General features: G+C 47.0%; 1 long non-coding RNA gene and 1 pseudogene across 1 annotated transcript; one reads left to right on the forward strand and one right to left on the reverse strand.

Annotated features, from left to right (window-relative positions):
• Nucleotides 1–1065: 1065 nt before the first annotated feature.
• LOC119134994 lies at nt 1066–19703 on the reverse strand. Its single transcript, XR_005100470.1, has 3 exons — nt 19619–19703; nt 7198–7200; nt 1066–1083 (listed from the first exon to the last, which is right to left on the reverse strand). It is a non-coding gene; the product is annotated as an uncharacterized LOC119134994 (long non-coding RNA).
• On the forward strand, nt 5307–5511 carry LOC119135289 (annotated as a pseudogene).
• Nucleotides 19704–26642: the final 6939 nt, after the last annotated feature.

Below are 26642 nucleotides of genomic sequence, written 5' to 3' on the forward strand. Positions count from 1 at the left end.
TGATTGCACTTGATAGGGTCTAGAATTCTCAAGGTCTTTAAGTGACTTCTTGTCACTGCTCGTTGTAAGTGACCTCGTCACTGCTCATTCATTAGGTGACCTCTTGTCACCGCTCATCCATTTCTTTTTAGTAGAATTAATATTCCTACTCACGGTCTGCTGATTCTCCTCCTCGGATAGCCTCGTCAACCCTCCCGGTGTCCAGCCGGACTGATCGAGACAGTCCCGTCAAAGGGCTTTTGTTTACCTCGGCCGAGGATTTTCGCCTGCGTCGAAGAGTCCGCTGGAACCGCCAGGTGTGTCGAGATCCCGGACGAGCCCCCAATTACTGTTAGGTTTTTTCGCTGACCGAACAAATTTCAAGAGAAGAGCAACAGCAAACAAACCACAAGTGAGACAGAATATTAAGTCTTTTCTCGCGAGGAGTGCAGTACAGATAGCTTCACAACAATCTCACTACACTAAATATCTGTATGCACTCCCGCTCTTTTTATTGGGATTTGCCCTACCCACAAATCGTGAGACAAAAGCCCCTAAAAGAGGAGGGGGAACGCATGTGGGCTTTGCCTCGTAAGGAAGAAATCACTAGGTGTTTACATACTGATAAGAACATGTGGGAAGAGGAATTTGAGTGGCCTGGATAGAGAAGAAAACCTTTGACCTCTAGTCAAAACATAGCAAGGGATGCTTTACGACATTGTGTAGAATGGGACAAGCTAGGTTATTTATTACTGGATACATACATTCCGACATAATCTTACGATCAAGATAGTTTGGAAAACCCTGACAATGATGGTCACTTGTAGGTTCATCTGAGGTGCAAGACAGCAATGAGGCATGTTGTTTAACAAAGTGGTCTTTGTTAAAAAGGAACTGTCTCGGTAGATGTCTTCTTTTTGCTGAGTTGTCAGCTGGTCCTGTCTGACCCAGCTGTAACCTCTCTCCTGACCCAGCCGTAACTTTTCTCTTCTGTGGTACATCATAAAAACAGCAAGGCCAAACAGCAAGCATATATTGCAGTAATATTGCGGTAAAGCATTGATTAGAGAACGCATGATAACATATATATATATATACATTTTTCTAACAATGCGAAAGGTCCCCAGGTCGAGACTGGGTGGGAACAGCTTTTTCAAATATTTCTTGTCATTGTTGGTGCCTTTGCAAAGTGCCTGACACATTGAAACGATTTAGCGTTGCAACTATGTTGTGGTACCGGATTTGACACTGGGGGAAAACTTTGTTCTTTCATTCACTTTTGATGGAATCATGCTGACTGCTTACATTCCATTTGGTAGTCCTTCGCTATGTCCAAATTTGCATCACGTGACACACAAATTCAGCCAGTAAATAATGGGCATGTGACATTGGCAGAGAACGGGAGACAGCTGTGTTTCAAAGTAGGGCTCGTCCGGGAGTTGAACCCGGGACCTCCCGCACCCTAAGCGAGAATCATTCCCCTAGATTAGGGGTGGCCAACCCGCGGCTCGTGAGCCGCATGCGGCTCTTTGCCGGGTTTCATGCGGCTCCTTTACGTTCGGCTCGCGAGCCGCATGCGGCTCCTTGCCGGGTTTCATGCGGCTCCTTTACGTTCATATCAACATTTGTGGGTTTATTTGTTTGTTTGTTTGTTTTTGTGCGTGTTCGCTTCGCTTGAGTTCAATATGGTATTTTCGTCAAACGCTGCGTGTTCGCTTCGCTTGAGTTCAATATGGTATTTTCGTCAAACGCGCATGCGCATGAGGTGAAATCCCGCAAAGGAGGAGGGGCAAACCCATTTGGGGGGGGGATGTGGCTCTTTGCGGTACACAGTAAAAAAATGTGGCTCTTAGTCTCTGACTGGTTGGCCACCCCTGCCCTAGATAGTTAGCTGATTCCGTTACATTCCGATTGGTGGCGAATATGACGGACCTGGACTGCATTTCGGGGATTAATGACTTCTGATTAATATCATAGCAGTGAACAACGGACAAATTCAGCAAGGTAGTTTAATTACGCCATGACCCAGATTCGTTCCGGGAATGCTGCGGCCACAACACTATACGATCATGACCAATATGCAATAGCATACAATAAGTTTAGGGTCTTTTCTTTCGGATCTTCAGCCAGGACACCCAGGCAGACCATGTTGATGTTAAAATGTTGGTGGAACTATCCAACTGCGCAGATCCGATGATCCCAACGTTTTGGGGTGGGACAACATTGAAAAACGTTTTTCTTTGTTGACAGTGTCGCTCCTTTTGTGGCTTACCTCTCCTTCGCAAAGTATCGTGTCATATTACCTTGCGGCTTATACCACGCCGTACATACCATATCATGTCGCCCATACAACTCATGCATGAGATGCGGTGGCTGAGATATTCAGGCGATGGGTTGCTACTCTATTGTGCTCTCCACTCATCATTACATATTACAACCTGTCAGGTCTAAGTACCATCAGACATTAAACCACACGCTGGAAGGAAGTGGAGAAGACAACCAGAACAGGTTTACTCACGAGGAGAACGATAGAGGAAGGAACCTCAGTTACAATCTCCATCAATTCTGAGTCCTTACTTCACGTGCTCCTCTTTTTAATGTTTTGGTTGCCCTGGTTACAGAGGCGTTGCTACACTAAAGGGAGGGGAGATTGTGTCTGTAGCAACGCTGATTAGCTAAGGAATGTAGTGTGGTGTGAATTAGCACTTCATTGTCGGCCCGTGACCCCCGCAGAATTTGTCCTCTTTCCTCAACCAGCTGTCTTCTCCCATGGTTGGCTGACTCGTCCTCGAGTGTGATCAGATAACTTGAATTGCCACTTTCCTGTGGAACAATGCAACTAAACCTTTGCTAACTTTATCTACTTGGTAAATAAACACACAATAATAATGAGTAACTTGTCCTAAACACTTCAACAAACATTGAGTAAATATGGGATAACTTGTATGCAACTACTTCAAACTGTATATAACAATTAACAAAGAAAAACAGTTCTGACCAATAACAATCTATGAACCAAACCTACAGTTAACTAAAAGGAACGAAGTTTCTTTGAACCAAATAAGAACAATTCGCCTATGCAAATAAGCTCTGCTCATTGTTAGTGAAGGCCTCTTACAGGAACAAAAACACACACAACATAAGGACAGGAAGGATACATATGGCTGACAGGGATCAAAAGACATCCCTGTCACGAAAGAGGAAGAACCTAGATAAAAGGAAAGTCATAAACTCGTAAAGACAAGGCCTCCAGGTCTGGCAGGCCAAGGCTTCACATAAATTATTCCAACACAACCTTGTCGAATTTTCATGATCTTCACATCCAAAGTATCTTGGCACAACGTACATAACAGGACATTTCAACACAAGACGAGGTGGCCGAGAGGTTAAGGCTGTTGCGTCACTGCCCTGTGTGTGTGTGTGTGTGTGTGTGTGTGTGTGTTTGTGCGTAACATATGTAGATGTAGCTAAAGTATACATACTGTAAATGTGTTTTAGAACTCTTTTATTATTATAACAACTTTTTATAACAAGGTACAAGTGTACAATACTGTAAATATGTTTATAGAACTCTCATTATTATCACAACCTTTTTTTATAAAAAGGTACAAGTGTATGTACTGCAATAGTGTGGGCACTCCCTGCCGTATGCTGGTGTGTGAGCAACTTTCGTGCCATAATGCCTCAATTTAGAAGGTTTATTTTGAATATTTGATTCTTTTTTTTGAATTTGGAAAAAAAAATCCGAGATGTATTGAAATGATCCGCAATGTAATGAGGGATTACTGTACATCACTATCCTGGAAGTAGACGTAAACTTTCAGGAAATAGACATATTAAAGAATGAATGTTGATTTTCACTTGCATAAAAAGTTTTTACTTTTAGTAGGTAGTAAAGCATGGATAATCAAAATAAACTTTTTGAAAACAAATGCATTTATTAACAGCATTAAAAAATATTTTACCAAAACACTACTATCAGTGATTCTCATTAAATACGGCACTGTTATTATGAATAAAATTTCCATCACTTCAGCACCTGCAGGCCAAATTTATGAAAGATGTTTATCTAATGAGGCGAAATCACATCAAACGGCAGACATTCTGACCAAATACATCATCTTGAAGAATCTGTGAAATAATACATCAAAATAAAGTAATAAAGAAATCAATAGTATTGTTGTTCTCCCTTTTTTGCTAGTGCATCATGGTCTGGAGTAAAATTTGTTGTGGTAATTCTTAGGATAGAGCCGAGGTGTCGGTCCTCTAACCTAGATCTGTGACGGGCTTTGTTGACGTTCATGCAGCTGAGCGTCTGCTCACACATGCAGGTCGAGCCAAATTGTCCACTCCTTTTTTTAAATACTCGGCACTCAGTGTCCACCTTTCTTTTCCTCGGGCCACTCATTTTAATGGAAGGATTCCAGGGGAAGGTTTGTGGGTGGCATTAGCGTCAAACTGTATCTGAAAGCTCAGCACACGAATTACGAGAATTCTGATGTCACAGCCCACACTCAAAATTCAGCACTGATGAAAATAGAGCGCGGAATGCGCCGGGTCCGTACTACTTACACTTGTGAGTGTGCACCGAGCTTTCTGACACGGCTTCCGGGAGTAAATGCGCGAGCGGGCGCTTCCCCATCTATTGGGGGAAACATAGTAATTGCAGGGAAAATGATTAATGATACAATTTATTCGGGTTTGGCAGGCCCCGTGGGCCGGATTTGGGCCGCCGACTGTCATTTGCCCATGTCTGGTGTATTTGGACTGAGAATGGTGAAATAAAGCACATATATGCCTAATAAACTGTATGCATTGAGTATGGGTCGAGTTCCACGCAGCACAACCAACGTGTGGAAAATATTATCCACACATTTCTTCTCAAAATCATGCCTTGAGAGAAGGTCCAAAGGACACGTTCCAAATAGCAGAGGATGGTGTCGATCCATCAACCTCTGGGTTATGGGCCCAGCACGCTCCCGCTGCGCCACTCTGCTGCTCAGCGCTAGTCCTTCATGATGTCCTCTAATCAGCAAACAAGCATTCGGATCCAGCGCAACTGGATTCTGATTGTCATTCATATTGTTTCGACTCTGTTGTGTACAGGCTTCATTACATTATGAACAAAGTTGCCGGCCGAACGTCTCTCTGGCACGGCACGTGACACATGCTTTACTGCGGGTGAAGAAGAGTGAACAAATAAGTCGGCAGACAAGTTTGCCGATTTATTAGTGCCCAGAAGAGCAGCACTCTGTTCCGTACTGTAACTGTCGGTGAGAATGGGTAGACAGGGAAGCCTGTAAGCGAGTCCGTCACTCGTATACTCCATCGCTTCTCGGCCTTTTGGCTAAGATCAAGTGTAGTATCTGTTCTTAGCTGGCTAGGAAGGCGATCACCTCTCCTGAGTCGCAAGTTCTCACCCTGACGTGGCAGTGAACTTGACTCACTTTGTGGAGGAAATAGTGTCATAGCATTGTGTTACAAATAACCTGATACTTTTGTGACAGAATCTACTGTGGCAAGTTACTTTAATTTACTTTGTGTTATTTAGTATTCTTTAAGTGTTTCTTTCCTTTTGTCTAAATGTCTTTAGGTGGTGCTTCCACTATGGTGGCTCCCCATGCGGCCATGCGGAGGCACCATAGTGTACGCTTCAATTTTAAGGAAATGAATGGTGAGCCGCTGGTAATGTCAAGTTTAGACTTTTCCAGAAAGCTAAACCAACAAACCCTGAAATTTAAAACATATGATTTGAACTGCATTCTAACGCAGTGGTCCCCAAACTTTTTTGCACCACGGACCGGTTACGTGTCAGAAATATTTTCGCGGACCGGCCTTTATATGAATAAATATATTTATATATTTATTATTTAAATATTTATATATATAAATAGGATGAAATAAAATGATACGACTGGCATAAAAACAAATATAAACCACATAAAAATAAAACGTTGAATTAGTGGGAGCACCGAGCTCTTTTCTCAGAAATGAGCCGTTCCCATCTAGGCGTAATCGGAGACAATGACACCCGAAGTGGTTAAGGTTTGTCTTTAAATGCAGGATGCTTGGTCTCCATGTGCCGAAGCAGGTTTGAAGGCTTCATTGCCTCGTTAGCTAGCCTTTCGCCACATATGCGGAGTGCACTTGGCGCGTCAGAGTCACCTGTGGCGATAAATCCATATTTTAAGTAGGACTCCAGAAATGTTCTTTTAAATGCAGCTTTCCTTTTCTTAGAAGTCGTAGCCTCTTCTTCTTCAGTGTCCTCATTGGACGTTTTTCCCTTTCCGAAGAAGCTTTCCAAACTTCTCTGTTTCTTGCTCATTTTTGCTTGCCTCGCGGGCTTGACTGTGGTGACATGTCACGTGACCGAGACGAGCGCCCTGTGTCAAGAGTCCTTATTTTTCAGATGCACCGACAGATGTAATTGGGAGAGATTCGCCAAATTTTTTATATTTTTCAAAATAAATTCTTACTCATTTTTGCTAGCTTTGCGGGCTCGACTGGGGAAACATGTCACGTGACCGGGACGAGCGTCTTAACCTGAATGAATTGATCGTCAATATTTTTTTTTTTTCCTGTGCGGCTCCGCGGCCCGGTACCAAGTGACCCACGGACCGGTACCGGTCCGCGGCCCGGTGGTTGGGGACCACTGTTCTAACGTTTCCTTTTAGCAAAGGCTTTGATGTGAGCTTTTGCTCTGCGGCAAAACTGCGTGAGTTTTGGAATCGGTATGGAAATGTTAAATCCCAGTTCTCTGTGTTTATTGTTGAAAAGCTGACCGACAGTACTGCGAAAACAGTTATTGTCAGAATGTTGAATGAGACAGTGAATGCAGAGGACATTTGTAATTTTCTGGGAAGATATTGCACGGTTAAAGGCCAGGCTATGAAGGTGAGAGATGAAGATGGCATCTGGAATTGTTCCTGGCGGGTCCCCATTCAACAATGGGAGAACCCTCAGGGGTACCAGGGCCTGAAACATCTCCCATCAATGATAGTTTGGGGAGAAAACCGAGGCTACATATATTTTCAGGGCCAACCTAAGCTCTGCCGCAAGTGTGGACAGCATGGGCACCTTGCAGAAGCGTGTGAGCAAATAATATGTCGGAAATGTAGAGTTATTGGTCACACTTTCGAGTGTAGCAATGGCAGAAAGTGCCATCTCTGTGTAGAAACTGATCATCTCTACAGAAAGTGCCCAAGGTCTTTTGCCAACAAACTGAACGCCGGGAGAGAAATGACACAGGTGAAGGAAAATTAAGCGAACAAACATTTTGGAAATTCAAATTTCCCACCAAGGCCTGTGATTGGTGGAGAGGAAACGGGTGAGGAGGGAACAGGTGATGAGGGAACAGGTGACGAGGAAACAGGTGATGAGGGAACAGGTGACGAGAGAACAGGTAACGAGGGAATAGATGAGGAGAGTGAAAGGGAGGGGCATGTGCCACCCCCACCAACAGAGAACGCAGAGGAAATTGATGGAGTAGAAGAAATGCCTACAAGTAGTGGAGAGGAAACAAGTGAGGAAAGGGAAAGAGAGGGGCATGTGGTTAGCACACAAATGGAAAGTGACATGTCACAAGAAATAGCCACAGATGAGTTGAGTGCAGACACCCAGATTCCTTGAGCGCAAAAAGCTAAAAGACTCGCATCTGAACGGTCCTCTGAATCGCCATCGATGTTAGAGAAGAGAGGAAAGCCTGGGAGCTGCCACGACTCATCCCCGGTTGTTTTATTATGTGTAGTTTGTCATGGTTTCTGTCCGCGTCTGTGTACTCGCCCCTCCCTTCCTGTGTCTACTCGCAATCAGTGTACTAATCACAGTCACCTGTCTCTCGTTACCTGTCTCTTATTTAAGTCCTGTCTGCGTGTCACTCCCTGTCGGATCGTTGTTGAAACCTTGTTTCTTGTTTCTTTTAGTTCCTGTCTTTATCAGTTCTGTTTCCGTTAGCCAGTCTGTCGGTCGGTCCGTTGAGTTATGTTAGTTTACCGGTTCTGTTGGGCTCGTTCCCCTGATCCTCCCTTCCAACTACCTTTTCCCTCAATAAACCCTGGTCCAAGCTGCATTTGGTTGCCCTGCTCCATTCCAATCCTGACAGAACGATCCAACAGCTTCAGCGACCAGCGCCTGGACCAACCTCCTCCACCAGCTCCCGCCGTGACGCCTGATCCACGTCCGTCGTCGGAGCTTGTTCCAGCGCCACCGGCTCCGTGGCAGGCCGTCGGACTTCGCTCCAGCGACGCCGGACCCGCGGCCACCATCGGAGTTCCTCCCGGCGCCATCGGTTCCGCGGCCGTCATCGGACTTCGCTCCAGCGACGCTGCACGCACGTGCGCCATCGGGATCCACCGTTGTGCCGCCGGATTTGCGGCTGTCGCTGGATCCGCGGCCGTCGCCGGACTTCGAGCCAGGTGCGCCGGACCCGTGATAGTCCCTGGCCCCGCTCCCACTGCTGCAGCGCGTGGTGGCTCCTACCGCTGCGCACAGCGCTGACTTCCAAATGACGCTGATTGCGACTCTGACTTCCCGTGCCGTCGATTGCGGTTCAGACTCTCCGTTTTCCGCAGAGCGCGACTCTGCTTCCCGAGATTCTGCTGATTGCGGTTCTGTCCCCAAGTTTCCGCCGATTAGATTAGAGCTCTAAGTGTCTAGTGCAGGGGTGGGCAAACTACGGCCCGCGGGCCACATCCGGCCCACGGGGCCGTTTAATCCGGCCCGCCAAACCTGAATAAATTGTATTATTAATTTTTTTGGGGTCATTTTCCCTGCAATTACTATGTTTCCCCAGTAGATGGGGAAGCGCCCGCCCGCGCATTTACTCCCGGGAGCCGTGTCAGAAAGCTCGGTGCACACTCACAAGTGCGTGTGCGTGCGTACTCAGTAGTACGTAGTAATTTCATCTATCAGTGCCGAATTTCGAGTGTAGGCTGTGACGTCAATATTCTCGTAATTCGCGCGCTGAGTTTTCAGATACAGTTTTACACTAATGCCACCCACAAACCTTCCCCTGGAATCCTTCCATTAAAACGAGTGGCCCGAAGAAAAGAAAGGTGGACTGTGAGTGCCGAATGTTAAAAAAGAGTGGACAATTTGGCTCGACCTACGTGTGTGAGAAGACGTTCAGCCACATGAACGTCAACAAAGCCCGTCACAGATCTTGGTTAACGGACCGACACCTCGGCTCTATCCTAAAAATGACCACAACAAATTTTACTCCAGACTATGATGCACTAGCCAAAAAGGGAAACCAACAATACTATTGATTTCTTTATTACTTTATTTAGATGTATTCTTTCACTGATTCTTCAAGATGATGTATTTGGTCAGAATGTTTGCCGTTGGATGTGATTTCGCCTCATTAGATAAACATATTTCATAAATCCGACCTGCAGGCGCTGAAGTGATGGAAAATGTTATTCATCATAACAGTGTCGTATTTAATAAGAATCACTGACAGTAGTTTTTTGGTGAAATATTTTTTTAATGCTGTTAATAAATGCATTTGTTTTCAAAAAGCTTTTTTTTAATATCCATGCTTTAGTATCTACTAAAAGTAAAAACCTTTTATGCAATGACTTTTACATGTCATTTATATTACTTCACACAAACACTACATCCATCTGCTCCTGGTTCGGCCCCCCGGTCAAAATTTAGAACCCAATTCGGCCCGCAAGTCAAAAAGTTTGCCCACCCCTGGTCTAGTGTCTCCATAAAAACCCTCAATGCCGATGTGATTTTAATTCAAGAATGCGCCATACCCTTTTTAAGAAATTACAGACAGTGGGAGGAGATGTGGCCCTATCCATCGTTATGGAGTGGGTCAAATGAAAACTGCAATGATGGATTGGCCATTTTAATAAATAACCCCCGAATTCTTTTAAACATGAGCACAGTGGAGTAACAGATCATGCACGGACCAGATTGCCACCCTGCGCATAATTATAACAGTCAATAGAATGGAACTCCCCCTTATCCGTAAACTTCATAGATTATGAAAAAGCATTTGACAGTGTAGACAGAGAAACACTAGAAACTACTGAGACATTTTGGGATCCCAGAGAAGATCATCACTCTGATCCAAAGCACCTACCAGGGAATGTCATGCAAGGTTCTATATGCAGGCCAACTGTCAGAAAGCTCTGAGGTCAAGACCAGTGTTAGACAAGGATGCCTCCTATCGCCCTTAATGTTCCTCCTAGTCATAGACTGGATCATGACGACCACTACTACGGGCAGGAAAAACGGCATACAGTGGAACCTCTGGACACAACTAGACGACCTTGACTTTGCGGACACAACCACAATCAGATGCAGGACAAGACTACCAACTAGCAACCACATCCCTTGGGGCGGGGTTAAGGATAAACCATAAGAAGACCAAACTGATGAGGATAAACACCTCAACCAACAACCCAGTCACAGTAGAGGGCAATCCCATACAGGAGGTTGACTCCTTCACCTACCTCGGCAGCATCATAGATAGTCAGGGAGGCACAGACAGCGATGTCACTGCGAGAGTAGGCAACGCCAGAGCAGCATTCATTATTCTAAAAAACATCTGGTCCTCCAAAGAAATAGCCACAACAACTAAAATGTGTATCTTCAACTCCAACGTGAAAAGCATCCTTCTCTACGGTTCAGAGACGTGGAGAAGCACGAAAAGGACGTGGCAGAAAATACAAACCTTCATCAACTTCCTGAGACAGCTCAAGAAGTTCAACCTGCCTTCTACACTGCCATCATTCAGTCTGTCCTCTGCACCTCCATCACTGTCTGGTTTGGATCGGCCTCCAAACAAGACAAGCACAGACTGCAACGGACAATCAGGACTGCAGAAAAGATAATTGGAATCAACCTCCCATCTATCCAAGACTGGTACCTGTGCAGGACCAGGAAACGTGCAAGTAACATCTCTACAGACCCTTCTCACCCAGGTTGCAGTCTGTTCGAACTACTCCGCTCCGGACGGCGTTATAGAGCTCTGTACGCCAAAACCAGCAGACACAGAGACAGCTTCTTCCCCCAGGCTGTCGCTCTGATGAACTCACACCACTCTTAGAGTCTTAGAGTCATTGCTGTGCAATAACATCCTGCTCTCCACACCTTTTTTGAATTGTCTACATTATTTGTACTGTGTGTCCTCTCTGCATCCATTGCAGCCTGGTCATCCTGGAAGAGGGATCCTCCTATCTGTGGTCTCTTCTCAAGGTTTCTCATTTCTCCTAGTTGGGGTTTTGAGTTTTTCCTTGCCCTCCTGGGAGTTTAAGATCAGGGGATGTTTGAGAATATTTGTCATTTTTCACACGTGCTGAGTGTTGTCAGTCACCTAAATGTTGAACAGAGGCTGTGATGTACCGAAGTCAAATTCCTTGTTTGGCACGCTCAAACATGGCGAATAAAAATTCTTGAATCTTGAAACTGCTGTCTGAGGAGCATCTTCAGAATCAGATGGCCAGACAAAATCAGAAATGAAGAACTGTGGCAGACAGGAAGACAGGAGCCAGTAGAGAAACAAATCCTGAGGCGAAAGTGGGGACACACCCTGAGGAAACCGGCAGCTACTACCACACGCCAGGCCCTGACTTGGAACCCCCAGGGGAAGAGAAGGAGAGGACGGCTCAAAAACAGCTGGAGACGGGACACTGAGACAGAACTCAAGAGCCTTGGAATCAGCTGGGGGGAGGCAGAAAGGACTGCCCAAAACCGCGTTAAATGGAGAAGAGTCGTCGGTGGCCTATGCTCCACGGGGAGCGATGGGCCTAAGTTAAAGTTAAAAAAGTTAAAGTCCCAATGATCGTCACACACACACATCTGGGTGTGGTGAGATTTGTCCTCTGCATTTAACCCATCCCCGTGTGATTTTGATCCATCCCCTGGGGGAGAGGGGAGCAGTGAGCAGCAGCGGTGCCGCGCTCGGGAATCATTTGGCGATCTAACCCCCCAATTCCAACCCTTAATGCTGAGTGCCAAGCAGGGAGGCAATGGGTCCCATTTTTATAGTCTTTGGTATGACCCGGCCGGGGTTTGAACTCACAACCTTCCAGTCTCAGGGCGGACACTCTACCACTAGGCCACTGAGTAGGTAAGTAAGTAAGTAAGTGGTGGAGTAATATTTCATTATGATTTATTATGTGTTATACATTTGTGATCGCTGTGGAAAGTCTGTTGTGACTGACAAACAGGAGCAGAGGGGCCGAAACTTGTTGCCTCTGCTTGGCCCCAGTTGATCTCAAGCCGGCGATAAGAGGAAACCACCGGAGAAGACCTTTCTGCTGTTAGATGATGTGATGAAATGACGTGCAAAGTAGCTTATCTGTTAATGTCTGCTTGCAGAGACTCTGCAACAAGAACAGGTAAACAAGTGCTGATTTCCCCACCCCTTAGAATTATGTGACTTAGGGACCCAAAACCAAATAAAAGGAGGTTGATGGGAGAGCTGATTGGGAGTAGTTGAGACCAGCGTACGGCAAGCGTACGTCTCTCCTATTTCTCCTTGCGGGGGTAATTGTGGGAGAACCATACAGCTCTCCTAATTCTCCTCGCAAGAAACCGAAAACGTCTTCTCTCCTTATTGTTTGTGAGATGTTTAGGAAAATAAACCTAACAGTAAGTACAGTGGTGAAAGATAGGTTTGCGAGCAATGCTCTTCCATCATTCCTAGAATTTAGACAAGAATTTATTTAAGCCGGTACGGAAAGAAGATTCGTTCCGAGTCTAACCGCTGTTCAAGTAATCAATCTATTGTTAGATTAATTCCGTCATTTCCGGACGCCAGTCCCTTTAAAATAAAAAAGACCCCGGTGTCGGTGTTGATCGCGGCTGTTTCAGCGGCTTTCTTTCCTATAAGATTTGGGGCTTTTGTTAACCGCTCGAAATAGATTTAGCTGTTTTTGTTAAGACCGCGGGGACTCGTTTATTTCCACTGGCATACACCCACGCTAGCTGAGCTTAACTTAACTATTTCGAACCAGATCTGACACTCCTTGATGTCAGGATTAAAGCTGTCTTCATTTAATAAAGAACTGAGCGATTTACAGTATAGATAAGCAAGGTGACGACTCCGTGGGGTTTGCGTGCCCCTATGATCCTAGGAGCTATGTTGTCTGGGGCTTCATGCCCCTGGTAGGGTCACCCATAGCGAAAGGGTCCTAGGTGAGGGGCCAGACAAAGCACGGCTCAGAAGACCCCTTATGATGAATAAAATATATGGACCTAGTTTTCCCTCGCCCGGACGCGGGTCACCGGGGCGCCCCTCTGGAGCCAGGCCTGGAGGTGGGGCTCAAAAGCGGGCGCCTGGTGGCCGGGCCTTCGCCCATGGGGCCCGGCCGGGCACAGCCCGGAAAGAAAACGTGGGTCCCCCTTCCCATGGGCTCACCACCTGTAGGAGGAGCCAAAGGGGTCGGGTGCAAAGCGAGCTTGGCGGCAGCCAAAGGTGGGGACCTTGGCGGTCTCATCCCCAGCTGCAGAAGCTGGCTCTTGGGACATGGAATGTCACGTCTTTGGCTGGAAAGGAGCCCGAGCTGGTGTGTGAGGCAGAAAAATTCCGACTAGACATAGTCGGACTTGCCTCCACACAGAGTTTGGGCTCTGGTACAAGCCCTCTCGAGAGGGGCTGGACTCTCTTCCACTCTGGAGTTGCCCACGGTGAGAGGCGTCGAGCAGGTGTGGGCATACTTATTGCCCCCCGGCTGGGCGCCTGCACATTGGGGTTCACCCCGGTGAACGAGAGGGTAGCCTCCCTCCGCCTTCGGGTGGGGGGACGGGTCCTGACTGTTGTTTGTGCCTATGCACCGAACAGCAACTCAGAGTACCCACCCTTTTTGGGGTCCTTAGAAGAAGTGCTGGAGAGCGCTCCTTCTGGGGACTCGTTCTACTGGGCGACTTCATTGCTCACGTGGGCAATGAAAGTGAGACCTGGAAGGGCGTGATTGGGAGGAACGGCCCCCCCGATCTGAACCCGAGTGGTGTTCTATTATTGGACTTTTGTGCTCGACACGGATTTTCAATAATGAACACCATGTTCAAACATAAGGAATATGTTTGCACTTGGCACCAGGACACCCTAGGCCGCAGTTCGATGATCGACTTTGTAGTCGTGTCATCGGATTTGCGGCCGCGTGTTTTGGACACGCGGGTTGAGAGAGGGGCGGAGCTGTCAAGTGATCACCACCTGGTGGTGGGTTGGCTCCGATGGCTCCGATCACAGAGGCAGGAGATGTCTTCGATGGCAAGCGACTTCTGCAGAAGGGCGCAAATCAGACACACAGCAAGTGTGGCTGAGATTCGCGCTCTTGCTCCAGTTTGGTCGTGCCTTTTATTGAGGAACAACAATGGGGCAAGTCTACATGAATGCATAGTTTCTTAGACAGGAAGGACATTTCATAATGACATCTCCTGACCACAGAACAACAGGGATACTATTATGGAAAGAGCAGTATGGTCGTCTCATGACTTTAGCTTAACAAAGATGTAGTCTTAGTGCCCCTGGGATGCATACCTCTGTGGCGTACTCATGACTTCTACTTAAATAAGACGTTTGTCTGCTTCAGCCATCCCATAACAACCTCATGATCTGTTCATGAATAGCTAACTAAGTAGTTTATTGTATAGCGTGACTCATGACTCCAGTCATGAGCTCCTTAGCCAGCCATATGCTCCCAAGTCATTATCACGAGGTCAAACTGTCACATACTGTGGAAGATCTTGCACACATAAGTAGATACATAGACTCCAATGATAAAAAATATATTTTTCCCAACAGTGGGGGAAGATGCCGGTCCGACCTGGCAGACCCAAACGCTCTGTGAGGGTTTTCTGGGAACGTCTAGCAGAATTCCCTGTCAGGAAGAGCTTCAACTCCCACCTCCGGCAGAGCTTTTCCCACGTCCCGGGGGAGGCAGGGACATTGAGTCCGAGTGGACCATGTTCCATTGTTGAGGCAGCTGACCGGAGCTGTGGCCGTAAGGTGGCTGGTGCCTGTCGTGGCGGCAATCCCCGAACCCGCTGGTGGACACCGGCGGTAAGGGATGCCGTCAAGCTGAAGAAGGAGTCCTATCGGGCCATTTTGGCCTGCGGGACTGCGGAGGCAGCCGACAGGTACCGGTTGGCCAAGCGGAACATGGCTTCGGCAGTTGCTGAGGAAAAAACCCGGGCGTGGGAGGAGTTTGGCGAGGCCATGGAGAATGACTTCCAGATGGCTTCGAGGAGATTCTGGTCCACCATCCGGCGTCTCAGGAGGGGGAAGCAGTGCACCGTCAACAGAGTGGGGTGGTGGTTCCCCTCTTTAAGAAGGGGGACTGGAGGGTGTGTTCCAACTACAGAGGAATCACACTCCTCAGCCTCCCTGGTAAGATCTATTCAGGGGTGCTGGAGAGGAGGGTCCATCGGGAGGTCGAACCTCGGATTCAGGAGGAGCAGTGTGGCTTTTGTCATGGCCGTGGAACAGTGGAGCAGCTCTACACCTTCGGCAGGATCCTCGAGGGGGGATGGGAGTTCGCTCAACCAGTCCACGTGTGTTTTGTGGACTTGGAGAAGGCGTTCGACCGTGTCCCTCGGGAAGTTCTGTGGAGGGTGCTTCGGGAGTACGGGGTGCAGAGCCAACCAGGGATGAGAACAGCAAATGAAAAAAAACCCTGAAAAGTAGCCAGGGTTTGGGGGCTGCATGCCCCACTGGGGGGGCGAAGGCCCCCCCATTGGGGGGGCCTGTGCCCCCACCCACTTGCCGCAGGGGGCCAGGGGCCACAGGCCCCCCCAATTGGGGCCGCAGTGGGCCAGGGGCAACAGGCCCCCATTGCGGGCTGCAGGGGCCACAGGCCCCTATTGGGGGGACAGGGCCCACAGCCCCCCATTCGGGGCCGCAGGGGGCCAGGGGCAATGCCCTGGAGGGGGCTCAGGGGGATAAAGTTCCCTGGAAACTCCTGGATTTTGGCAGTATAGCAACCCCAAAACCATTAATTTCATCACTCAATTTCAACAGTTTTGTTAAAAAATATTCCTGCTTGGTGGGCTACCAAGGTGGATATACGTAATACAGTCAAGCCTCGGTTTTCGACCACAATCGGTTCCAGAAGGCGGTTCGAGAAGCGAGTCGGTGGAATTCCGAATCTATTTTCCCATAACAAATAATGGAACATTTTTAATCCCATCCAATGCTTTAAGCATTTTTTCATTTGCGCATTTCTGTCAGATCGCGCAACCGCAGCGCACCACCGAACGGGCAACCGTAGCGCGTCGCCAACCGCGCAACTGCACCGCGCTGGTCGCATTATTGTGACAGAGCCGTCGCTGAAATTTAGAAAACATTTTTAAACTCCTGATGTCCATCCATCCATCCATCCATTTTCTGTACCGCTTAGCAGTGCCGGCTCTACGCAGGGGCAAGAGGGGGCAACGCCCCCTCAAACAGATGTCCTGCCCCCTCAAATCAAACTTTTAGAAGTGAAAAATCCGCTGATAAAAACACACGTTAATCAGCCTCTCATGTCGGTGCAGTGTGTGTCCTCACACAGCCTGCTGTCAGGACTCCGCGCCCCTCCGTAAACATCCAATCACTGTGAGTATGCAAATGAGGCAAGACGCAGCCAGAGAGTGTCAAGTTACAGTCAGCGCGGTAGGAGTTGGAAGAAGCAGTAAAAACTCCACCAAACTCGTCGTAATGACCCGTGATATAACTAATGATTAACGACAACTCAAATAATAGTTAATATAACATTCATATTATATGTTCCCCCCCGTGAGAGATTGCCACCTTATTGTGGTCAGGGGGTTTGCGTGCCTCAGTGACCCTAAGAGCAATACCAGCAGAAGCTTTAATCTTCAGGTGGGACACCCAAGCTGGACAGGTCTTAGTGTGGAGGCCTGACAGAGTGCAATCCACTTTTCCAGGTTGAGATCTGGACACACAGCTAACAACTGCCGTGAAGAAAACACTAACAGTGTTAAAAATGTGTAAAAAAAAAGAACATGCCCCCTTCACATTTCTGACTGCCCCCTCTTATGTGCATTCCTAGAACCGGCCCTGCCGCTTAGTCCCCACGGGGGTTGCGGGTGTGCTGGAGCCTATCCCAGTCGTCATCGGGCACTTTCCAAAATTCAAATGGATCTAAGTGCGCAGGGAGCTTAATTTTGTCCGATCGCGCAACTGCAGCGCACCGCCGAACGCGCAAACGTAGCACGTCGCCGACCGTGCAACTGCACCGCGCTGATCGCATTATTGTGACAGCCCCGTCGCTGAAATTTTATGTTTAAAGTCCTGATGTACTTTCCAAAATTGAAGTGGACCTCAGTGCGCAGGGAGATTAATTTAGTCCGATCGCGCAACTGCAGCGCGCCGGGCGCTCACTGTCACATTGCTTTAAGAGCGTCTTTGTGTTCCGAGTTGTAAGATGACGCTGCTCTCGAGCCATGCCCATCTGAATCAGTTCCTGATCCCGTTCGACTTGTCTATTTCCCTGGCACGATCCTCGTCTTTTTTCTCTAAAACTTTCACCATGCTGGCTAAAACTTTTGCTAATTCGGCAAATGAGTTGGCCAATGATGTGACGAAGTAGCGCCAAAATGCTGCCGCAAATAAGGTGGCTGTTGTCGCAATACTGCTGCCAGCCGCTCCCCCCGATATAAAAACAATTTTATCAACGGATCTACACGATTCACGAAAATGATACTCCCGATGGAAAAAAAACACGGAAATCCGCGGATCCGCGGAAGATTCTCATCCCTGCATCATGGACAACACCTGACACCCCCTCCATGACTTTATGCGGTCCCTGGGCAGCTCCTTTAGCAGCAGACTATTACACCCACGGTGTAGGAAGAAAGGATTGCGCAGGTCCTTCTTTCCCACTGCCGTCAGACTCTAAGACATGCGTGGCGCCTGATAAAATTGTGTTTCGTCTCTACCGCTACTGGTGGCACTTGTCTTTGTCCTTGTCTGTTATTTATCCTTTTTAGATTTGGCACTTGTATTCTTGCACTCTTGTACGCTGCTGTGACAAGTAAATTTGCCCGCTGTGGGATGAATATAGTTCTATCATCATTTATAACCCAGAAGTTGCACTGTACCACAGTAGCTATATTGCACATTTTTTGTCGTTATTCTTTGCATTTTTAATTTTTGACGACACTTTTACTACACCGCAAAATTATAATTAATTAATATTCCACTGTGCTATTTCCGCAGAATCCGTCTGCTGCAGTCATTTTTCCGCCAAAAGGCGATCTTTCGCCGTTACATCACCATTGAGCCCACACACAATTCGGTTGCCAATGTGAGTAAATTATCCTCTCACTAAACCAAACTCCTTTGTCTCATGAGTCCGCGAGCATTTCGACGTCTAATAGACGTCTATATGCTAACCAGACGTCTCGGCTAAAACACGTCTAAAAGCGCAACAAATATAGACGTCTATGGCATAGACGTCTTTTAGACGTCTTTTATGTGAAAGTGTTTTTAGACGTTTATTGAGTAGATGTTCGAATGATGGCTAATAGCTATCAGCGCTAATCATTTGAACATCTAGATGTCACGTCTCGTCCCAAGCCGTTCCACGACGTGTCTGTTGTCATGGTATCTGTCTGTGTGCTCGCCCCTCCCCTCCTGTGTGCCCATGATTTGTTTGATTATTCTCACCTGCCTCTTGTTACCTGTCGTGTGTATATAAGTCTTGTCTGCCCCTCACGCCCCGTCGGATTGTTGTCGTCTCAATGTCTTTATGTCTTTTGGTTGCACATCTTTGTCGGTCAGTCCTGTTGTTGGTTTTGTTTGTTAAGTCATGTCAGTTTGCCGAGTCTGTTAGTTTGTGTTCTCCAATAAACCCTGGTCCAAGCTGCATTTGGTGGCCCTGCTCCATTCCGTTCCTTGACACTAGATGTCTATTCAACTTCAATACATTTAACCTGAGATCCTTACCTTTGTGTAGTTCCAGGATGTTTTGGATAATATACAGTGTTTTGGGACTTCTAACTTTATTTCAGTAACACAAATGTGTATATATTGGTGCTAACTGCAAATCTAAATAAATGCATTTTTGAAAACATTATCAAACCATCAAAAACAGAATAATGTGCAAATATATGTCATTATTTAGACAGCGTCATATAAGGACAAAATTCAAAAAATAAAATATTCAAAATATAGAAAAAAAATCTTTTGGTTCATTTCCTCATATAGTCCCCACCACCACAACGTGCTGGCGCCTGTTTTAATTTCAGTGCTATAGATTTATACACTGATTCCTCCGTGGCCTCCGGGTATTATACCTGGACTGCTTCTGCAAACACAGACCGAGGATAAATGGTAAATTTTCGATAGTAATATTAGATGAGGATGCATGAAATTTGCTAGGCCGCAGAAAAACAATTCAAGGCATTTTGCGACCACCTTTTGATGTGCATAACATTTCAATGTAAGGTAAAAGTTAAACAAGGCACCTGGCTCAATGGCACCACCCGTTATTGACTGGGTTACGCTGTAAGTAATTAAGAAATAAAGTCAGACTATAACCATAGAAATTTAATGGAGACAAACCATGTTAATTAAGTAACTGTCAGAATGGCACAATTACCCAGTTCAGTCACACACTAACATGACACGATCCTAAAATGGCAATTGAATTTTTTTATTTTTTTTTAAATTTACCTTTGACAATTTCATAGAAGGCCGTTTTTTGGAAGGCCATCTTGCCCTGGCGGCCACTATCTTGCATGTTATAGAGTGCCATTATTATATCATTGGTGAAGAGTCTGCAAAAGGAGAAAGAAAAAAAAAATGCACCGCCACATTGTTAAAGTCCACTGTTGTCCGTTATATGGTGTATAAATATTAAGCTTGTATGTGTATTCAAACCTTTCCAATGTCTTGTTTGTGCATGTCCTCAAATCTTTTCCACCAATCCTAGACAGCTTTCTAAACTGTATATTACAAATTATGAACAGAAATTATGATATGAATTAAGAGTGGATTACATCCCAGTAGAAAGCAAATATACCCGCCTACAGTTTTTTGTAACATTTCATGAGGAAAAGAGACCATTGTTAGGGTGGCGCTCACTCTAACTTATTTTGCAAGAACCACGCGGGAGACAAGTAAGTCCTTTTAGACACCTGCAGGTGGAGTCCATTCATCGCTGTGCTTACAGCGATGATCGAATGAGGTCTGACTCAGGCCTCATGCAGGAGCATATTTATTGAGAGAAAAAACAGAGGGGGTGAGAGTGGACAGGATGGGGTTGAAGCCCCTGGCCTGCTGATCAAAGCATAGCAGGGGGTCTTTTACGACGTTGTGTAAACAAGGCAACTTTGATTGCTTCCTCTGCAGCTAGTCAATCAGTTCAAAAGATCTTAGCACTTTGTTCTACTACTTTTGTTAAGACAGGACAAGCTAGGTTAATTATTACAGGTTACATTCCAACATAATCATACGATCAAGATAATCTGTAAACCCTAACATATCCCTCCTGTTTTATCATATGATTATGCCAACCCCGATCAATCAAACATAAGTAAGAAAATACAATGACAGCAATAATTTCCAGTGAAGATGAGGTTTTCCCTCAATACTCCAGTCCAAATTTAGTGTGTGATTGAAAACCCTGCGGCAAGATTAATGCAGGAAAAGAGTCACACGGTCCCTCTGCTTTAGGCGACCAGAATGCTATCAATAAAAAAAAGAAACACAGAAACAGTACATCATTGTATCCATCACTTGCAAGCCATTTTCAAGTTTCTGCAAAACATGGTGAGCTAAACAGCATCTACGCAATCCACGTTTCGCAGCACATTATAGTCATCACATCCGTCATGTCTGAGAAGTTGTATATGTACTTGTGCTACGGTAGAAGACACAACCCTTGTCACAGCAGACTTCAAACATGGGATAACACAGGTCGTAAACAAGCACAACAATACCAGCACAGCAAGCACAGGAGCCACAAGTTTCAACAGCAACTGCCCCCAAGTGCCAGAGAATAGCCATGAAAAGAAATCCCATTGATGTGGGATTTTATCCTCCGACATGGCCTGCTGTAAATTCCTCAGTGAGTTCATGGCTTCCTTGATGTGCGTGTCATTATCTCCTGGAATGTATGTGCAACAGGAAGTCCCAATGATGCGGCACACACCACCTTGTGCTGCAGTCATCAAGTCCAGAACCATCCTGTTTTGCAAGAACATTAGCCTAATAGCCTGAATCTCTCTATTTTGTCCATCGTTGACTTGCAGTGAGAGATTCACAAAGGATTGAAAACGATAGTTCAGTGTCTCGATGAAGAGTGATTGTTTTCCAACTCCGATCCAAGGAAAAAGCGCATGCACAACTTTGTCTCCAACGGACCATACTTTATGGTCGTCCGGAACATTCGTACCCCAGACAGGGTCATGAGGGTCAAAGGTTGCAACCGCCCTGCGTCGACGTCCAGAAGAGTTGTGTACTTTCGTTAGCTGATGATGTTGTATTCTGTAGGTGTGGTCTGTCACCCACACTGGTGCACACACTCCTGTCCAGTTGGCAGGCAGCGTCGGACAGTTCTTGTGACCACAAAGCCACGATCCGTTCTGAATGAAGTCCGACGGTGCAGCCATGTTGGTACGAGAGCCCTTACGCCTTGAAATGGCTCTCCCATCCTGGCTCTCAGCGGTGATGTCCAAAGCTCCCATCCAGTTTCCTCCTGGAGAGCAGTCGCTGTCAATGCATTTGTGGGTCTCATTTCCTTGGATGTAACGCGTATAGTTCACTCCAGGTGAGTCCATAGACCATAGCACGCTCCAACCACAACGCAGCAGAGGATCCACCTGGCATGTGGAGCCCCGTTGCTACTCGGATGACAGAGACACCGATATTTCCCATTGCCTAGTCAGAGTGGGGATCTTATGGATTCCATTCTTCACCAACATTGAGACGCCCCACCCTAAACGATGAGGCCCCTTTGAAGTTAGCCTTCCCCCCACTCCGAAAATGGGGTACAGCACTCTCTGTAACGTCCAGTGGCTGAGGTGAAACTTCGTTGGGCCTTCCAGCAATGTTCAGTGCAGTGGGGGTAGTCAGCAAGACTTGGAATGGTCCCTCCCACCATGGCTGGCCCAGTTTGTTCTTTTTGACGACCTTTATGTCGTTTGTCTCAGTCTCCTGGCTTGGGGCGGTTGTTGACCTGTGGGGAAGACAGATCAGGCGGCAGTAAATTTGCATTTGACACATCTTTCAGTTTAAGTGCTCTGATCATGCCAATGACTCTTCTTCATCTGTTCTTTGCAACTCTTGTAGTCAATTTTATTGCCCTTTTGAACTGGGCAAATAGGAGTGTTTGCGAGAAGAGTTTGAGCACTTCCTAATGATTCCTCCTAACCAAAGACCATTTATGAAAGGGGCTATCCCATTTATTGCCTCCTGTTTTAAAGGAGATTCTCTAATATAATCAAGATAATCTGTAAACCCTAACAGAGCCTCTTTTCTTTCTGTCGTCACTAACCAGCCCCTCCTACGTTTCACCTGTTGTTTCTGCCCTGTTGAATTTAAGGGGCTCATCACCAAACACTTGTGGTCACTGGAACCCAAGGGGGCAAGGGTGGTTGAGGGGCTGTAAAGTTTAGCCATGTTGGTAAAAATCAAGTCTAGGGTTGCCTGCTTTCGGTATCTGCCAAATTTCAGGGTGGGAGAATGTTAACATTTTTGTAGGCAGTTTATTAAAAACTCCACATAAATACAATCCCATGTGGGGGAAAGACGCTTTAATTGTGTCTATAGTATTTATTAGATATTCCAGAACTTTGTCTTGGTACAGTTTTTATTTGCCCAGGGCGGGTGGTACAGATAACCCCCACAAATATAGTTGAGACACTTCTGGGGGTTCGACACGGTTGTAGTTGGACCCATGCAAACTCAATGTCATCGGTCTCCAAATCCTTTTTCCTTTTTGCCTGCAGTCTCTCATGACAGTTGTCAAACGCGCACTTTTTATCAAAGTGTCACCGGCTCCCCGTTAACGGGTTCGATAAGCCGGGGTGAAGGGACTCGTCCGTATCTAACCACCTGAGTTAAATTAATTCTACCGGAATCAATCTAATTTCTTTACGACGCCAATCCCTCAAGTCATCCGACGCGCGAGCCGAGTAACTCAATTCGAGGCGAGTCGTCGAAATGACCGCGCCATAATGATGGCTCCCTTCGGTTGTTTGATGCTTTTGTTATGTTACGGATATTTTTAGATGTCTTTGTTAAGACCTCAAGGATTCGTTAATTTACTAGAGCGCCCTCGCCCTAGCTGAGCTCAACATAACTACTTCGAACCAGATCTGACAATTCCTGATAAGGATTAAAGCTGTCTTCACTTTAAAAAGAATTGAACGGATTTAAAGAATGACTATGATAGGGAAATAAAGACATTTTAAAGTTGTAATTACCGGATATAAAACCATGCTCAACATAGTTAATACGAAATAATCGATAACCGAATTAAGGCTTAAGAAGAGATTTAATGAATAAGCAAGAAAAAGAATTACAAGTCGACAAAACAAAAAAACAAGACTCACCCAAGACAGCCCTATCCCGCAAGCCACTCCAGGGTCCGAAGCAAGCGCTCCACGCGGTCCTGAATGAACACGCCGCCGTGACGGACGCTGATGTCGTCGTCGCTGCCGTTGCCATTGTTGTCGATGTTGTCGTTGACGTTGATGTCGTCGTTGACGTTGTCGTTGACGTTGTCGTTGACGGCCCCCTCAGTGATGGCTTGAAGAAGAAGCCGTCACCGGACCAATGTCCAAGGCAAGGTCCTCCGCGCCGAGGGGAGGGTCACACAGCCACGACAGGAGCAGCATCGGGTCCCTCTACTCGGGTGTAAAAGTCTTTGGACACAGGACGATGAGCCAGGCTAACAGCCACACACCGGCCACACCGCCAGTGGGACGTGAAGCATCGTGAACCGTCCAGGTGGCCCTAAGCCATGTGAACCAGAGGCCAGATGGTGCGACAGGATATCACTGTCTCAAAACGAGGACAACCCATGGTCTCGGTGGGCCATGGGACGTCTCGAGTTGCGTTGCTGAAGTCATCAGGTCAGAGTAGCCACCCCATTTAAGGCGCTCCACTCAGCCTGCTCTCCTTGCTTGACATTAGGGGCAAGCCATTTAAGGACGGCGGGGATGTGGGAAAGCCACAGCTCACCACAACCGCCCTTCCGACCGTCCAGGCAAATTTTGACAGATTCAATCTACTAAGAATGCACCTGGGTGCATTCAAAACACGTACTTGTCTGAAACACATAGACGCACAAGTTTAGAACATAGAACGGTCAATCCCTCCGCATGGCAGAGGGACTGGCCGGCAGGTGTTTATCGCTCACATTTGCTTCCAAAATAAAACACAAAAATTAAATGGAAGTTGCTATTACAAAACCTTTCAACATTACACTTTGACACTCTCTGACAAATGCTTTCCTAGACAGGCTTTGAGGAGCCCTGTTAAGGAGACGTTTACAATTTGAAAAGGAGGAAGTTTTCATTACTAACTCCTTCAACATTATAGAATCAGGACTTATTCTATCGAATTCTTTTTGACACTCTCCCATGCCTTCCTAGACAGGCTTTTTGGAGCCCTGTTAAGAAGACGTTTACAATTTAAAAAAGGAGGAAGTTGGGGCGGGGGATTCAAATTCCTCCAGTATTTCCCTTTTTGTTTTTTGCTTTCTTCTCTCAATAACTGCTGAATTTAGTCTTGGGTAACGGGAAACACTAGGCATTGCTGTACCATTGTGCTTGACCCTCCCCCTCCTAGAAGAGAGACTTCTTCGAACAAATTTATCCTCCACTTACTACATTTGCAAATCAAATATAATGTTAGATTAGCAAAGTTGGCCGGTGCGTTAAAACTACCAAATTTACCTCTCTATCACCGTTGCTGAGGAGTTACCCCATCAACTCAACATCGCTGGGACAGTAAGCCTACTCACTCACTGGTCTCCTATTTATCTTGCAAACCATCTGGAGACCCGGGGCCGCAGAGGCTCCGGGAGTCGTCAAAGGTCAGTCCACGTCACGTGTCTTGCCTCCGAAGCACCGATGTTGTCTTCCTCCTGGAGGCCTGGGTCTTCACTTCAGACTCCTTCCACTTGACAACGATGCTCACAAATGCTCACACGGTGTTTCGTCGTCCCTGCTCCAATAAAAAGAGTCACGTCGCCTAGGGACACAGCCCCGTGTGGCTCTTCTCAGCAGGTCCAGGGCCCGACCAGCCATTTTTCCGTTCGGTTTTCTTCGTATGATAACCGCACCTTTGCATGCGGCCAAACACACCAAGGCGGGGACAGCTAAATTGTCAGCTGTAATCTGGTTCTTTTGGTTACATTTTAGCTCGAATCGGGTCAGCTGGCAATGGTTTCAACTGCTCACCCTCTGGATTTTATTCTTCCAGCGTCTTGATCACGCTCACGATTCCTGTTGGCGTCGGCTCTTCTCACAGCTTCCAGCCTTCCATGTCCTGTCAAGAAGTCCACAAGCACACCTCTTGTGCTGTCAACTCACATGGGTCCAGCGACATACTGGCCCCCATGGCACAGTGCTTGAAAGTCAATCCGTCTGTTCGCTGTCCTCTGCGACCTGTGCTGTACTTGTCACACAGTTCACGCAAGGCAGCACGAATTGCACTTTCGGAAATCCTGAGCTCCAGCTTCTCTCACAGCTTCCAGCCCTTCATGTCTTGACAAGGAGTCCACAAGCACACCTCTTGTGCCATCAACTCGCATGGGTCCAGCGACATACTGGGCCCCATGGCACAGTGCTTGAAAGTCAATCCGTCTGTTCGCTGTCCTCTGCGACCTGTGCTGTACTTGTCACACAGTTCACGCAAGGCAGCACGAATTGCACTTTCGGAAATCCCGAGCTCCAGCTTCTCTCACAGCTTCCAGCCCTTCATGTCTTGACAAGGAGTCCACAAGCACACCTCTTGTGCCATCAACTCGCATGGGTCCAGCGACATACTGGCCCCCATGGCACAGTGCTTGAAAGTCAATCCGTCTGTTTGCTGTCCTCTGCGACCTGTGCTGTACTTGTCACACAGTTCACGCAAGGCAGCACGAATTACACTTTCGGAAATCCAGAGCTCCAGCTTCTCCAACTCCTTCCGTGTAGGCACGGCTCCTCCGTGCCCTATGGCTTCATGTACGGCCGTTACCACATTCTTCACGGACTCACATATGGGACCACTTTCCGCGAGGGGTCTTGTCCCATTTCTCAACTCCTACAACTATAATTATCCTTTCTTGGACGTATCGATGAACCTTTACTCTTAACCAGCAGGCCCCCTCCTAGGGCCAATCCGGTCTTCCTTTCACACCCCCGTAGCCATGTTCTTCCCAAATGGCCAGAACGTCTATGAGGGCTTCTTCACCATAACGGCTGTCGGTTATGACTCTCACGCTTCCTGCGTGTCTGTTCACAACCTCCAACAGTCTTTCCAGCACTGTAGGAGCAACTTCTCCTGCCTGTGCGTCACCGGGCGTTCTTCCCCAACGTCGGTAACTCCTCTTAGGGATGAAGCCCCAATGGGCTTTCAGGTCTCCATCCTTTCTTGATCCGTCTCTTTTCGCAGTGTCTGCTTCTGCGGGCCTGTCTGCAACTCATTTCCTTTTGACATCTCATCAGTCTTGTGTGTGTGTGTTTGTGTGCTAGACACATGC

This window comes from Syngnathus acus, chromosome 15, assembly GCF_901709675.1.
Source record: "Syngnathus acus chromosome 15, fSynAcu1.2, whole genome shotgun sequence".
NCBI classification, from domain to species: Eukaryota; Metazoa; Chordata; class Actinopteri; order Syngnathiformes; family Syngnathidae; genus Syngnathus; species Syngnathus acus.